Source organism: Ursus arctos, unplaced genomic scaffold (assembly GCF_023065955.2).
Source record: "Ursus arctos isolate Adak ecotype North America unplaced genomic scaffold, UrsArc2.0 scaffold_56, whole genome shotgun sequence".
NCBI lineage: Eukaryota > Metazoa > Chordata > Mammalia > Carnivora > Ursidae > Ursus > Ursus arctos.
This window is the reverse complement of record NW_026623074.1, coordinates 45,194-59,552: the sequence shown is the minus strand read 5'-3', so window position 1 is coordinate 59,552 and position 14,359 is coordinate 45,194. Positions and strand designations below refer to the sequence as shown.

Here is a 14,359-nt window from a genome sequence, read left to right as displayed (position 1 = left end):
TTCAGAGAGCTATGGGAATATTTCAATACATAAATAGGAGTATTCAGCCTTTGGAATCTCATACCTCTGAAGTGCAGACTCACTGCAGAACAGCAGCCTCCTGGATACATGCACGACTGTATTGGACAACTTCTGTGCCTTGTCTCTGGTCTTCTTGGCCCACGTTTTAATCTAGCCATCACATAACAACCAGCTTCATACAAATATGTAATGTGAGAGCACTTCACCTTTGCCTGCAACATACCTGCTGTTTTGTGCTCCAGCTCTTTGACATTGCAATATGGGATGCTTGTGGGAACTGGGTAACACTCACACATAGACACACTGGAATGCCAGAGAATAAACATCTGATGAGGCAGTCCTTGACTGATTGGAAGTGGGAGCTTGTGCAAAGATGCTTTCTTCTTCTTTCCTTCCAGTGAGCAATTTTGAGGCATATTCTACATTACTTCTCAGAAGACCCAGCATAATCTAACTCCAGTGCTCACAGCAAGTGACCATGTTGAGAACACATTCTTGTACTAACTTTTCTTCCTTCCATGTCCTACTCCCTGACTTCTATTCTCTGGGATTACTTGCCCCCAAAATTACCTAAACTCAAGCCCCTCAAACTCTTAATTTCTGGGGGGAGCCTAAGCTATCAGGATAACCTTCTGGGTTCTCTTTATGTTTTATAGCTAAAATCCCATTGTAGTTAAGGTACTTACTTATCACTTGTAATTCTCTACAACCTTTTTTACAGTAGAGGACACTAAAAAGAGCTGCTTTTGTGTGAGTAGCAGCAGACCACAAATCAAAGCTGGCAATTGAGAACATCAAGTGTGATTTGCACTTATATTTAAAATTTTACTGTTTATGTTCTGTATAATGTGTGTCCTGATCAGAAGCCACACGGTTCTGAACTGGTACCATAATTGCAATAACTATGTATGATAAAAGATACTGTGTTTGGATTGCCCAGCAGGTGCTCCAGGATTTTGTGTGTCCTTTGTGGACCAAATATTAAGTCAGAACGATTCAAAGTCTAAGTTTGATAACTGGCTTAATTTTTACGTAGATTCAGTTTTTGGAGTATGTGGAAGAATTAATGAGGACAGCACCTGATGGTAGGAGATACTTATCTTAAATCTTCTATTCTCAAATTTGGCTATACATCAGAACTACCTGGAGAAAAAAAAATTTAATATGGACTTTCGGGGTGCCTGTGTGGCTCAGTTGGTTAAGTGTCCAACTCTTTATCTCAGCTCAGGTCTTGATCTCAGGGACATGTGCTCAAGCCCCACATTGGGCTCCAGGCTGGATGTGGAGCATACTTTAAAACAAAAATTCAGATTCTTGAGTTTTATCCCCAAAGGTTCTGACTCTGTAGATTTAGGCAGAGATCTTGAGATATATATTTTTAAAAGCTTCCTAGGAGATTTTGATGCACAGCCAAATTAGGGAAACAGTGATCTAAATAATTCATGATTTTTAGGAGAATTTGTTACCAAAAACTATAAATTTTCTACCATAGATTTGGAGGCTCAGGCATTTTTAAAATCACATTTTCTTATTTTCAAGAGAGAAAAAGTCTTAATTTCTTGATTTGGAAAGGGAAGTTTAGAATTAAATTTTCGAAATAAAAAATCTGATTTCATTTATTTTGATATTTCTGAAAATTAACAGTATGTAAAAAAATTATTTACATATTTTCATTTATAGGCATCTATAGGCAGGCTTAGTTTAAAAGAAATCTCTAGGTGTAGTAGAATATAATAGTATGTGTGGTTAATTATAAATACTTTATCAACTAATTAGCATTAATTAACTGTATAATTAAGACTTTGATTGACAAAGGTAATTAAGTTGATTCTCCTCAAATATACATGTTCCAAAAGTGTTCATTAACTATTTTCAACCATAATTCATTTCCTAATAGACTTCCAGATGTGGATATGGTATTTTTTCTTCTTTTTAGAAACTACCTTAATACATGAGTGTCCTTTTGTGTCCAGGTGATTCCACAGTTGCTCTAGATTGCTGTAAAAACAGAAAGAGTGAGTCCAGGTGCTTAGTTAGCAAAAGAGTATGGGACATTCCTTTTGTTTTTGTTCATTTGTTTGTTTTGTTCTTTAATTTTTATTTAAATTCTAGTTAGTAAACATGGTTTCAGGAAGAGAATTCAGTGATTCATCACTTACATATAACACCCACTGCTCATCATAACTAGTGCCTTCCTTAATACTCAACATCCATCTAGCCCATCCCCCACCTTCTTCATTCCATCAAGCCTCACTTTGTTCTCTATTTTTAAGAGTCTCATATAGTTTGTTTCCCTCTCTCTTTTTTCCCTTTCCCATATGTTCATCTGTTTTGTTTCTTAAATTCCACATATGAGTGAAATCATATGCTATTTGTCTTTCTCTGGCTTATTTCACTTAGCATAATAACAATTTAGCTTCATCCACATCATTACAAATGGCAAGATTTCATTCTTTTATATGGCTGAGTTTTGTATACACACACACACACACACACATACATACCACCTGTTCTTTATCTATTCATCAGTCAATGGATGTTTGAGCTCTTTCCATAGTTTGGCTATTGTTGATAATGCTGCTATAAACATCAGGGTGTATGTACCCCTTCAAATCTGTATTTTTGTATCCTTTGGGTAAATACCTAGTGGTACATTTGCTGGGTCATAGGGCAGTTCTATTTTTAACTTTTTGAGGAAACTCCATAGTGTTTTCCACAAGGGTTGCACCAGTTTGCATTCCTACCCACTAACAGTGCAAGAGGGTTCCCCTTTCTCCACATCTTCACCAACACCCATTGTTTCTTGTGTTGATTTTAGCCATTCTGACAGGTGTGAGGTGGTATCTCACCATGGTTTTGATTTGTATTTCCCTGATGATGAATGATGTTGAACTTCTTTTCATGTGTCTATTAGCCATCTAGTTGTCTTCTTTGGAAAGATGTCTATTCACGTCTTCTGCCCATTTCTTAACTGGATTATTTGTTTTTTGGGTTTTGAGTTTGTTAAGTTCTTTATAGATTTTGGATACTAGCCCTTTATCAGAAATGTCGTTTGCAAATATCTTCTCCCATTCCGTAGGTTGCCTTTGAGTTTTGTTGATTGTTTCTTTCACTGTGCAGCAGCTTTTTATCTTGATGAAGTACCAATAGTTCATTTTTGTTTCCCTTGCCTCTGGTGACATGTCCAGTAAGAAGTTGATCTGGCTGAAGCCAAAGAGGTTGCTGCCTGTGTTCTCCTCTAGGATTTTGGTGGCTTCCTGTCTCATTTAACAGAAAATCAGTTTTTAGTTGTTGTTCATTTGTTTATTTGAATTGTGCTTTTGTGAACAGGGAAAAAAGTGATGGAAATAAATAACAAAAAATTTTAATAAACAGGATTATAAATATAAATTGGTCTCTTGATATAATTTTTGTTGCATATATTCCTTAGCTAAGGGATTTTCTGACATGACTAACTTATTTGAGATGAGGTTTTTATGAAAATAAAGTTAATTTGTAGAATTGTAAAACATGCATTGTGACTGGAGTTCCTTTACTTCTCTGTGGCAGAAATATATAGTTACCATGGAAAATAAAAAGGAAACTACAGCCATTGGTGAATTCAATCAAACTGAATGAAAACTATAAAAAATAGTAAGGCTACTAATCTGAAATGTCCATTCATTTGCTCATTCAGTCCACAAGTATTTATTGAGTGCCCGCTCTCCCAAGTAACTGTCCTAAACAGTAGAAATATCTGGTGTTAGTGAATAAAAGAACAAAATCCCTACCTGACTAGGGACTTACATTTTATGTTTTCTGCTTCTGCGTTTTATTAGAAAAATCTCTGTGATATCACAAAGGGTAACTGAGAATTACTTATTGTTGCTTGTCTGAATATAATGTCAAGCAGAAATGCGCCTGAAATATGGTGCAAACTGCAAATTACAGTACCTGTGTTTCACCTTCACCTTCTTGTTGTGTTTCATGGTGACACCAACAACACTTGGAAGTATAACTGGACTTATGGAAATTGTTCTGTGTCTTGAGACTACAGAGTGTATGCTGCACCATTGATGTAATTTATGAAAACATCTCATCTGAACTGCCTGTATGAGAAATTTTGATATCTCATTTGGCTATATATCTGATATTCAGAAAGTCTCAATAGAGTATATTTTAAGTGATGTATTTGACTAGTATTAAACTAAGATAAAGTATAATACGGGTCTTTGAGAAATTAGAGTCAAGTTAACAGTTTAATAAGAAATTTAATTTTCTGAAAGGCAGCTTCATAATGAGTCTGATGTAAGCCCTTGGCTCTCTCCAAAAACAATGATTCAAGTTCAGTCTCTTTTGTCTAATGTTGTTTTGCCTGTGACTGGTTCTTTTACATCTGAGAATCCCTTATTTGTGTCATTGAATCTCAGAAAAAGAACATTATGACTCATTAATGGAGTGGACAGTCTTGATCGTGAAGGGCAGCAGCAAAGCATGGTCCAGAATATTCCTGTACTGATATTCCTGTAGGGTGTTCTAATACTGCTATGAAAGAAAGAAAGAAAGAAAGAAAGAAAGAAAGAAAGAAAGAAAGAAAGAAAGAAAGAAAGAAAGAGAAGGAAAAGGAAAATCCACAGTAAAAGTGCCTCTGAAACAAAGGATGAATAATGACTGTGCATTTTGGCCACTATGAAAAGGCAAGATTTTTGACAAGCCCTTTTTTCATCCTCATTTTTTCTTCCTTTTCCTTCTTTTCTCTTTTACCTTCTCCTCTATTCCCCCTGTTCATTCTTCATCTTTGTCGTCTTCTTTCTTCTTTGAATTAAAGGAAGAAGAAAGTTTTCTATAACATTCTTTGGGTCACTTTGAAATGCTCCTAAATGGGAAACTTGGCTCTCATTTTTCTTTACAAGTAGCTTATGCTGTTGTGTCTACGCTCTACATCCTATGGCCAGTGAGAGCCAATTAAGGATATCTACATTAAGATCAGGGCCATGAAGTACATGATTATCAGACTCTTCTTGTGCTTTAGTCATACATGGAGCTCTACAGACAGTGGTGGTCTGGTCAAGCAAGCCTGATGGGGTTAGAGGTAAGGGTTCTGATTTAACTACTGACTTCTGACAAAACTAAAGAGTTTGTTGATTTCTGGTTTGAAATACTCTCACTGTGGCTGATTTCAAGTATCAACATGATATAACTGAATTCAGAGTTAGGAAAAAAGCCACTTTGCATTCTTAATATTTTATGAATGAATTTTTTCTAAAGCCCTAAGTGAACTACTTGGTGATTGATATAGGACAATTTAAGTTTAAATGTAAAGAGCATGTGCCACTATAGGAAAGAAAAAAGAAATTCTAATATGAAAACTGCTTAGGGAATTTTTTGCAAGGGTTTTAACTGAAATTGGGGGAACTATAATCTCCCCCACTGAAAGATCAGAGGAACTAGACTTGAATTTCCTGGGACCAAAAAAAAAAAAAAAAAAAAAAAAAAATTCCTGGGAATGTTATTTCTGGTCTCCAAGATTAGGCATTAAGAGAGTTTATCCAATGTTTTCATATGTGGTATCAGCAGTTACCTGCTATGTCACTTATCTCAGAATATTTTGCCTTTCTCTTTCTTTAAGTGTAAGCAGCTTTGGGTATTTATTGAGAAATAAATAGGGAAGACTCCATGTGATATATCAATACCCAAATATTCAGAGTCCAGATCCATCTGGAAATATTTCAATGCTTATGTCAATAAAAGTTTCCTAAGATTCTCCAATGTCGGTGGCTATTTTCTTTATATTATGCAGGACTTAAAGGGGCTGCAGCTTCTAAAGTAGGACAGAGGAGTCAGAAGAATCCTCATTTTAGTACTTTCACAAAAATTTGGTCAAATTCATCTGTTATGACAAGTTAAATTTCCTATTTAAGAAGCTGATATTTATTATTTAGTCATAAGCTTTTTTTATATGAATCTCCATCCATGAGAGATATATCTTGATGAGGACTAAAAGTTTTTTCACTTGAACTTATACTGCCCTTATCACTGTTTCACCTAGGTGTAACTAATTATATAATAGGACAATAAAAAATAGAATGAAGATCCCCCTGACTATCCAAATACGTCATACCAAACGCCCATTTGAAGCAGATTCGTAATCTGAACAAAACAGATCAGTTCTATGAAGATTTTAGTGTCAGGAATCATTTGGTTCATTGATGTTTCTAAAATCTACTTAGTGACCTAAGAAATATGTATATTAAAATATCACAAAAATTATAAGAATACAAATTATATGTAGTCTGTAATTCTAGTCCTATGCATAAACTATAGAAAATATGTTGTAAAGTTAATGTATAGTAGGACTATGGATAATTCATATTTTTTATTTTTTTTAATTGTGTATAATAGGAGTATATTACATATAATTTCAAAAATTAAAAAATCACTTTGTTCATAATAAAAAGTCATCAAAAGCAAATCACAATCTTAAAATTTTGGCTTTCTCTCTATTTGAGAATATATGAATTTCCTTTTATCCTCATCAACTTTTAAGTCCTAGATCAAGAATTTCAAGCCTGCCTTTAAATTTCTCATAAAGAAGATTTACAGGGTTTTAGAAGTGAACAGATATTACTCCCCATGATTTCTATTCATCCCCTAAATCGAAACCTTCCAAACCCTTTGTGTTCTTGAGTCAGAGTTTCGGATGACTTAATTTTTCAGGAAAAGTAGGGCAAAAGTTGATGATCAAAGAACATTTTTAGAAATCAAATGAGGTCAGAGATCACTGAGCGTATCCATACCATCTGGGAAGCCAGAGCCGACAAAAACTGTTAAGTCTTGAAAACACAATTTATCGGGGCTTTGAAAGTTCTCTGAGGGCTGCTTATAGGTTTATGCATTTCAACTTTGATTTTATTCCAGGTTAAATGAAGTTATTGTGTTATTTTTAATTATAAAATATGTGCACATATTTTATAGGACACAAACTACGGTAAAAAAGAAAGATGAATAAAATCAACAATCTACCCCATGAAGGCAAAAATGACTAACATTTTGTTGGATTTCCTTTCAGTATTTTTCCATGAATATTTTTGCTCACAGATAAAATCAAAGTATCATATTATGCACAACTTAAGTTCCTACTCTGCTTAACAACAGAAGAGTTTTTCCACATTATTTATAGAAATACTAAATAAATTTAGATTGTTGGATGAGAAATGGAAAATTACACAATGGAGTGGAAACCCCACCCCAACTGGGAGTTGAGAACCATAGATTTCAGTCCCCACAGTGTCCCTGTTTGGGGGTACAAGTGTGGGTACTTCTTTCTTTGGATGGCAAGGAGGATGGAATGGGTAGACAAAGATGAGAATCACTTAATAAGGGTCTTAAAATATAGGTCCAGACTCTTGCCCCAGATATTCTGATTCAGCCCCCTGATGTAAGACCCAAGGATCTGTATTTTTAGTGAGGACCCTGGGTGATCATGTGGGAGATTCTGGGAGCATTCACTGAAAAGCAGTGCAGTAGATCAGTCTTAGTTTTCATTATGGAGGAGTTGGAAAAGTCCACAGACACTAGAAGAGGTGCAGGAGAGATCCTAAAGTCGTCAGCAACTGCTTCTCTTCAATCCAAAAAATCCCAGGATAAGTGGCGCCACAGGCATAGCGTAGCTGGCAAAGGGCAACAGCCACATCCTTCAAGGCCTTCAGTCTTTCCCCCTGATTTGTGTCAAGCATTCTTTCATAGCCCCCTTGCTTTTCCTGTCTCTTCCCTTCATGCACACTTCCCCTTGCCTATCAAGTCACAAGTTTAGTTAATAGCAGAGTTCGTACTGGAAGCTAGGTCCCTCGACCCCTTTCCTAAAATCTTCCTACTGCATCATCCTTCAAATCCGGATTTTCCAGGTTCCCAAGCAATATCTCTTTCAAGAAGCCTTTCCCAGTTCTCCAGTCTTTTCTGTTTCTACAGTAACTTCACCCACCCCTGTGTGCTTGCTTCTTTCACTGTGTTTATAATATAGTTAATTCCTTTATCATCCTTCCCTACTGCCCCAAGTTATCCTGTGCCTAGGACAGTTGCTGGAACAGAACATACACGCAATAATATTTTATGAATTAACAAATAAATATACAATCTCTTCTTAAGGCATTTATGGTTAAAAGGACCTAATGTAGTACATCTTTGTAGTATGGGTCTTCCGTCCTTGGTTAAGTTCTATTTTTTTTTCAGATGCCAATATTTTGAAGTTTCATCTCTTGTTTAGGGGGCATTCATAGTAATTCATCTTTTCTGAAACAGCAGGAGTATATCATTTCATGCTGTTACACATACAGCTTGAGGTAGGATTTCTTTTTAAATTTATTTCAATCAGTTGGCCTGATTTCCATCAGAGTCTTCATTTTAAGTTGTTATTTTATCCTCTGATCAGAATAACTACTCTGTAAAGGAAAAGAATAAAATGTTCAAAGAAGATAGTTATGTCTATTGACATTGTGTTAAAATGCAAATGCAATGCAAACTGGAAGAAGTCAAACTGCCAAATAATCTGGATCATTTTTGAGTTCAGGAGAAAAATTCAAATTACTCATTTTCTGTATAGCAAACCTCTGTATGCATATTCTTTGCAAGAAAAACAGAAGTGAACTGGAGGATATTCATTCTTCATGCTTGGTTACACAGGGAGAACACCCACTGACATTTTCTAACACATTTTCAAAAACAAACTTTCACTTAAAAACATATGTACCAGGCATAATTATTTCAGAACCATTTTGGGTTTCAAGGAAACCCCAACCCCACCTTCTTAGCCCCTAGCTGCCTCCATATACCTTTCATACCTGTCAATAGATCTCAAATATTTACCCTGTTTTGTTCACTTGTTGGTAGGTTTTGCTGTCAGGATTCCTTTCCTCTTAGAGTAACTGAAAAGTTGTATAGAATCGCTCCAGCTCCTTGCTTTCTTGTAGAAGAGAGATACAAGGTTTCATATAAGAATTTCCTTGCTAACCCTCATCTCACTAAGTTCCCTGGCCCCCCAGTTGCCTCTGATTTTATCTCTTACATTCTTCCTTTGCCTTACTTCACGCCAGCTTCTCTGATTTTCTGGCTGCTCCTTAGCCACTAAGCACACTCCCGACTCAGGGCCACTGGCCTTACCTTTGTCTCTGCCTACACGGTCCTCCTTTCCCTTGGAAGTCAGCATAGCCCACTCCCTCGCTTCCTGAGGGCCTTTGTTCAAATGTCAGCTAATCAAAGAGGCTACATCCTCTATTTCTTCACTCTGCTTTTTTTTTTTATAGCATTCAGCACCCACTGACACATTATGTATTTGATTGCTTTATGTCTGTTACTATGAATCTGAGTACATAGTAACATGAAAGCAATGACTTTTTCTGTTTTCTTCTCTGCTCCTACCTTAGCACCTAAAATAATGCCTGGCACATATTAGGTGCTCAAAAATAATTGTTAAATAAAGGAATGATTACTGTGGGGAAATAATGAGGCAGTTTCTGTAAAGGGTAAATGACAAAAGTTCTGAGGTTTTTAAACAGCATTTAAAATACAGTTCCTGACCTTTATTCTCTAACTCTTTTTCAGACAGCTATTAGAACCAGTGGCATTTATAGAGTCAGCTTTCATTTCTGAGAGGAACCCCACCATTACTATCTCCTCTTCACACCCTTGACTTTAAATCAGAGCTCCATTCTCTGCAGGAATGCAGATTTGTAAGTGTCAAAAAATGGCATATAAAAATGGCATCATGAGCACATTGTTTTATAGCTTCATGTTACATAAGACTAATACAAGAGTACACTTCGCTGTTAAAAAATAGCCTTCCTAGTGTAGCTTTGAATGATGAAATAGTTTCCTTGGTAAATCCACAATGATTAGACATTTAAGTTGTGTCCAGTTTTTTAGTTTTCTAAACTATACTGAGTTGTCTGTTCATGTGGAGAAATCTGTAAATTCATCCATAGCTATTACTGTTGGATAACTTCCTAGATGTGGAATTATGTCAAAAAGCATGACTTCATTGTTTAAAACTTTTGAAGCACACTCCCAAATTCCCTTCCAGAAAGGTGGTAGCAATTTACCATGAGTGCAAGAAAGTGACTGTTTATGATGTGTATATTAGTTAGGATTCTCCAGAGGAAAAGAACCATTTGGATATAAAAGAAGATTATTATAAGGGATTAGCTCACCCAGTTATGGAGACCGAGAAGTCCTGTGGTCTGCCATCTACCGGCTGGAGACCCTGCAAAGCTGGTGGTATAATTCAGTCTGAATCTAAGGGTTGAGAACCAATGACGTAAATTCCAGGGCAGAAGAAGGGATAAAATATCTCAGCACCAACAATGAGGCAGAAAAAAGGGGCAAATTCTTCCTCTTCTGCCTTTTTGTTCTATGCAGGCCCTCATGAGATTAAATGATGCCCTTTCGGGAGGGTAATCTGCATTCACAATTCAAATGCTAATCTCATCCAGAAACACCCTCCCAGTCATACCTAGAAATAATGTTTAATCAAATATCTGGGCATTCCCTGATCCTGTCAAGTTGACATTTATGTTCAGTCAGAGGAGCATACAGCTCTTCATCTTGGGGTTGTGAATTCGAGCCCCACATTGGCTGTAGAGATTACTTAAATATATTTTTTTACTTAAATTTGAACTTAACTTTCACAAATCCATTCCTTGTCAATTGGGCACTCATATCCCTCTCATTAAACTATACTTAATTTCCAAATAAAAGCAATAATGGGGTTATAATTTCACCTAACATGATACAACTATCCTGCCTACAACTGAGAACCCACTAACTCTTTCCCCAAAAGAGGACATACTCTTCTTGATACCATGTAACTTAAATACTATAATGTAAAATTAGCAATACTTAAGTACCATGATATAAAGTCAATACATCTATCTTATGTTACATGATAAAGGAATGACAGGAAAACAAATATATTTGGTACACACACAGAAATTGTGTTTTTCCTAACAGAAAAAGCGGGAATACTCCTGACTCTTAATAGTCCTCTTTTCTATAACTGGTCACATGGCTGTAGGTGATGTATAGCTACCTTCTTTCACTACCATTCTGTATCCCCTTGTATGACCAGTTCAGCTGGCCATGGTTTTCTTCCTGGTGTGGTGAGACTGAATATTTGTATCTCCTCACTCACACCCAAATTTATGTGTTGGAATCAAATCCCCAGGGTGATGGTAATTGGAGGTGAGCCTTTAGGAGGTGATAGGTCATGAGGGTAGAGCCGTCATTAATGAGATAGTTCCCGTATAAAAGAAAACCCAGAGAGCTCCCTTGTCCCTTCTGACCTGTGAAGAACCAATAAGAAGGCCATGTAAAAATCAAGTTCTCAGGTTATTAGCAGGTCCTCATCAGTCACTCAATCTGCCAGCAACCTGATCTTGGACTTCCTAGCCTCTAGAGTTCTGACAAATAGTGTTTGTGGTTAAAGTCACCCAGTTTATGGTATGTTGTTATAGCAGCCTGAACAGACTAGGATGATGTCCATGAAAACACTAGCTGTTCTTATTCCTTAAAATCTTTGTTCAGTTTGATAGATGAAAACTTATCCATTTGCATTTGTTTTGCTCCTACTGTGGTTGAAATTTTTATGTGTCTTGACCATTTATGTATCTTCTTTGTGATATATTCTTTTTTCTTTTTCTTATTGAATTGTAGGAAATGTTATATACCTTATGATTATTAAATCTTTGATGTATCTATGGAAAATTTTTCTCCCTTTTTTGACCATTTATGTACCTCTTTTGTGATAATCTCATTCCTCTTTTTTTTTTTTTATTTCTCTTATTAGCTTTCAGGAAACTTTCATGTATATTATGACTATTATAAAACATTTTTTTCTCTTTTTCTTTTTCATTGAATTGATTCTGGGTGTTTTTTTCCCCAATCAAATCTGTCAACTCCCTTTATTGGTTCTGAATTTTGTGACGTATTTGCTTAGAAAGTTCTTTCCAAAAAAATTTCTCTGGGTTTTTAAAGAAATACCAAGATCTTTCAGCAGTCTAGGCATTATTTTGGTGCAATGATTAGTCTGACATTTGTTATTTAATCTTTCTCTACAGATGTAGATCTTTCATCTACAGATGTCTCTCAAGTGACACCTTTATTATATTCTAGATTATTTATATTTACATAGGTCTTTTTCTTGACTTTCTATTCTTTCCATTGTCTCTTTCTTCCTAAGTTTGTATTGTATTACGCCAATTACTACTACCTTATACAAAACCTTTTTTTTTTTTTTAATTGGGCAGGGCGATACCCCACTGTTTCCTCTTTTCAGCATTTTCCTCACTAGTCTCAAACAGTTGTTCTTTCAGGTGAACTCTATGGTCATTCTAAAAATTGCCAAAAGTCCCATTGGAATTGCCTTGAACCAAATCATCTTTCAAAAAAAAAGTAACATGTCAATAACATTTTGTTATCTAATATATAAAGTCAAAGCAATAGAAATAAAAAGCATGAAGCCCCGTCCCACTCATTGCACTGCCAGGTGGATGCACTGGGTGCCCAGAGGGCTCCCTGGTATGCATGCATTTCCCGCACCAGGGCCGCCTGATCCCACCTCCAGGTCTCCCCAAGCAGTATTTCACTGCAACTCTTGAGATTTTGTTGTTGGTAGAAAAAAAGCCAAAATGCTTTTCCAATAAAATGATAACCTTGAATAATCAAAAAAAGATTTATTAAAATAAAATTTGCGGAGCACCTGGAGGCGTAGTCAGCATCTGACTCTTGATTTTAGCTCAGGTCATGATCTCAGGATTGTGAGATTGAGGCCTGTGCAGGCTCTGGGCTTAGTGGGGAGTCTGCAAATGAGATTCTCTTCCTCTCCCTTCCCCTCTTGTCCTCCCCCACACGTGTGTTCTTTCTCTAAAAATAAATAAATCTTGTAAAAAATAAAATAAAATAAAATTTTCTACTGAAGTCAAAGAGGTCACACTGAAATGAGATAGAATTATGGTCATGTGGCACTCCGTAATTAAGGTGTTTACATGTACACACAATCCCTATCAGTTCCTGTCTTTGAAACCTGCTATAACCCAGCCTAACCCTTTGTGTCTTTTTTTAATTTAAGATTTTATTTATTTATTCGACAGAGATAGAGATAGCCAGCGAGAGAGGGAACACAAGCAGGGGGAGTGGGAGAGGAAGAAGCAGGCTCATAGCGGAGGAGCCTGATGTGGGGCTCGATCCCATAACGCCGGGATCACACCCTGAGCCGAAGGCAGACGCTTAACCGCTGTGCCACCCAGGCGCCCCAACCCTTTGTGTCTCATATCATGATAGTAGCAATTCTTTCTTGGCCTTTTGGGCATGCAACAAGACACGTGCAGCTTATGGATTTGGCCAACACCGAGAAGCTGCCTGTGGACATTCCCTCACAGAAGGGCATCCTAAACTGCATTGCTGTCAACCTGTAGGGAACAAAAATTGCAATCTGAAAAAGGGACTCTTAGAAAAATATTTGCTACTTCATCAGGGCATTGAGTCCAGGAACCAAGAAGAGGATTGCAAGCAGCAAATGTTTATTTCATTTACTTCAGTCAGGATGCTTCCCTCATCTGTGTATCTAGTGACCATGGCACGGTGCACATTTTTGCTGCCAAAGATCCAAAGAAGGAATAAACAGTCTAGTTCGGTGTCAGCAGTTTTCTTCCAAAATACTTAAGTTCTAAACAGAGTTTTCCCAAATTTCAGGTTCCCTTACGCTCTCCATGCATTTGTGCTTTTGGAACAGACTCAAATGTTGTCATTCAATTTGCTCAGAAGGCAGCTCCTATATGCATTCCTATTCAACTTCAAGGAGAAGTGCATCCGGGGATGCCTATGTGTGGTTTCTAGGAATGAACAATGACAAGCTGTGATTCTTCACAAGTGCGTGCCTTCAACACCCATGCTGACCACCCCACTGAAGTGTTGAGTGTGCCGAGACCCACCCAATAAGCCCAAGAGCTTTGTGGTATCACTGACAGGAGTAGCTAGTCTTCCCATGGGGTAGGACTAGGTCTTATAAATGAGGAGAGTCAGTTTTATTCAGGGTTAAAACTAAATTTTTCAGTTATGTGTAAGGAACAAAGTAATGCATAGACTTTAAAAATTAGTTAATTTGAACGTACAAAAGAAAATATTCAACATCTCTTTCAACAAAGTGATATTCGAGAGAGAATGTCCTTTGGTGATTTCTGTCAATGTTGAGCATTAATGCCTTATATAATGCTTTGTCTGTCATATCTACTTCCTTTTCCTTGGCATCTTTTTCTGTCTTCAACATTTTTAAGATTAGCTACAAACCAGTACTTTGGAAATGAAAGACACA

At 36.6% G+C, this 14,359-nt stretch overlaps 1 pseudogene; it reads left to right on the top strand.

Moving 5' to 3' along the window:
- Window positions 1-13,907, top strand: part of LOC130542854 (WD repeat domain phosphoinositide-interacting protein 3-like) — a 73,355-nt pseudogene extending 59,448 nt beyond the window's left edge.
- The last annotated feature ends 452 nt before the right edge of the window (window positions 13,908-14,359 follow it).